We start from the raw sequence: 3,131 nt of genomic DNA on the forward strand, positions 1-3,131 counted from the left end.
TACTGGAGTGGGCTGCCATTGCCTTCTCTTAAAGATAAACTAAGGGCTTAGAAAATTCCAGTTTTTGTATACTGTCCTGTATTTAATTTTTTACAGATTATCTTAAATTTCTCCTGCTCTAATTCAGAAATTATTACAGTGTAGTGATTAAAGCTGTACTACCAAATATAGTTTGCATTCCATGTTCTCCACTTACTAATTGTGGAATATTGGGCAAGTTATCAAAACTTTCCAAGCCTCAATCTCTTCACTTGTACAATGGGAACAATAAAAATCTGCCTGGTGAGAGAGAGGGCTGTTATGAGAATTCAAAAAGACAAAGCATCTGAAGTACTCAGCTCAGACAAGCAGCAGACACTCTCCATTGTTGCTATCATTTAATTTGGACGATTTGACTGCTGATTTCAGCAGAAGTGAACCCACAAGAATGGCTTCACCTTGAGAACCTGTTAGCTTCCATTTTTCCTTTCCACCACCTCAGTTCCCTCTTGTCATGACATAGAGAAACTTGGCACATTGCGTGTGTTTCACAGCCCATCCAAGTCATTTCCATATCTCTGAATAAAGGAGGTGCCAACACACTCCCAATGCATTTACTGTTTCCCAGCAAAGACAATGCCCAATTAGGAATATTGAAGAGTCTATGTCCATACCACCCTGAACGTGCCCGATCTCATCTGATCTTGGAGGCTAAGCAGGGTCAGGCCTGATTAGTACTTGAATGGGAGAAATATTGAAGACTCTCCCTCTCAGAGCCAGATTCCTCTCCGGTGATCTTCTCAGCCAATAATGGATTCAGGGAGTTTTTAGGCATCTTGGGAAATAAAGCATCCACCATTACATTTTACTTTGTCTTCTAAGAATATAAAATGATCCACACTTACTGCTTGGTTTGTGACACTTATAGTGGGCACTTTGTATGTTCTTTTCCACAAATTGAAGCATCCACAAAGGTCTACAAAGCTTAGGTCATTGTTGTCTTTCAAGACCAAGCTATACAATGTTCCGCACACTCAGAAGTACTATATAATCATTCTACAAGTCACAAGATGCCCACAAAGTCATGAGAATCTACACAAGGGTTGACCTTGCCCAACGTGCATGACTTGAATGGAATGTCGAATTTCACAGAAAAATACTTTAAGAATGGAGTCTTAAGTAATATGCCAGTTATCCAAGTCTCTGGATGCTTTTTGGCTACATTGCAGGACTTGTGGAGATCTTAGATCTACCAGGGATTGAACCCGGGCCCATGGCAGTGAAAGCGCCGAGTCCTAAACACTGGACCACCAAGCAGTCCCTAGGTTTCTAGTTTGTATCTTGTTACTAGGAAGGAACCCTGCCAAATGTCAATTTGGGATTATTTCATTCTATAGGCTGTCAGTGTCATGCCATTGGTGTGGGGGGAATCCCCAATGACCTGAACGTGGAGCAGGTGCTAAGTGACACACATGTGTAAGTACAGGTACTTTCAAGCAGTGTCTTGAACATTAGTGCAAGTCATTTTGGCCAAGGTGGTGCTGCTGATTCCTCCTGAGAGAGTTCATCAGGGTCTGAGAGGTTGTGTCCTAGAGAATCACTCAGTCTCAGTATAGAGTTTGGGATCTCTGAGATTCTTTTATCCTCAAAAGGAGGCAGGGAAAGGGAGGAAATGAACTAAAGCCTATTGAACCCCATTGTGTCAGACACTGTTTTAGAGACTTTTCAGATGCCATCTTGTAACACATGAGGCACTTTATATGCCTCACAAGAACTCCCTTTGAGAGAATTCTGTAACATATTTGTATTCATCTTCCAGCATCCATTCCATGGAGTCACCATCCCTCATACATACACTTATGCCTTTAACCCTAGTGAGTTGTCAATTACCAAGCCTTAAGTTCTCAGATATAGAGGTGGTTATTTGGGACAGGCTAGACAGAGAAGAACTGGAGAAGGCAATGGCACCCCACTCCAGTACTCTTGCCTGGAAAATCCCATGGACGGAGGAGCCTGGTGGGCTACAGTCCACAGGGTCGCTAAGAGTTGGACACGAATGAGCAACTTCACTTTCACTTTCCACTTTCATGCACTGGAGAAGGAAATGGCAACCCACTCCAGTGTTCTTGCCTGGAGAATCCCAGGGATGGGGGAGCCTGGAGGGCTGCCATCTATGGGGTCGCACAGAGTCAAACACGACTGACGTGACTTAGCAGCAGCAGCAGACAGAGCAGATATCCTCTGTGAGTTACACCTGCTAGAAGAGCAGAGGTCTCTTTCTTTTCATTGACTGAATAATGGACATTTCCCCTGATACTGTTGATAGGCATCCTCAGGATGACATAACAAAAAGAGAGAAGTAAAACTGAGTGATTGAGAAAGTACCATAACCTTAATATATCATTCGTATTATTTGAGCTCGTGGTTCTAACTTTGCCTGAAACTGAACAGACTGCTGTGGATTCCCACTTTTTGCCCCTGAATCCAGTTTGTTTATGTCACTGGTAACTTAAAGGGTCCTAGACAAACAAAAGAGCTATTATATTCATTTGATGAGTGAGCAAACCAAGATCAGACAGAGAATAAAGTTTTCTTGTCCCCAAAGTGGCAGGGCTGAGATTGAATCCAGATATTTTATCTCCAAAGTTTGTGTTCTTTCTATCCTGGTGCCTCCCTGGAAGGTCAAGAGGGGTTGTAGAACTCTTTCCAGATGTCTGAATTCCCCAAGAGTTGAATTATGTCTGCAAAACAGACCAAGGGTAGTCAGTGATTTTCACATTTGGTGTGAGCCAAAATGGGCCTGATCAGGAAAGCTCACTAACAGAAGACTCTGGAATGGAACCAACCAGCTTGCTCTGCATTATTCCAACTTCCTACTGGGCAGCGCGGGTGAGCAGGGAGGCCACAGACTAGCAGAACACTAAATCCCAGCTGAAAGACAAGCAGATACATTCCCAAGGACAACTTCACATGACGAGAAATAACTTAGGCCATCCCAGATGCAGAACAGGGATGGACAGAGGAGTGGGGCATGGACTTCAGGGGAAATCAGGGTGTCCAGTAGTTTGAAATCAGAGGAAGTATGATGTGGATCTTTGTAGTGGGAAGTATTAACTACAGGAGCTGGTCTAAGAATTGTCTGCAAACATGCA

This window comes from Bison bison, unplaced genomic scaffold (assembly GCF_000754665.1).
Source record: "Bison bison bison isolate TAMUID 2011002044 unplaced genomic scaffold, Bison_UMD1.0 scf7180017864376, whole genome shotgun sequence".
NCBI lineage: Eukaryota > Metazoa > Chordata > Mammalia > Artiodactyla > Bovidae > Bison > Bison bison.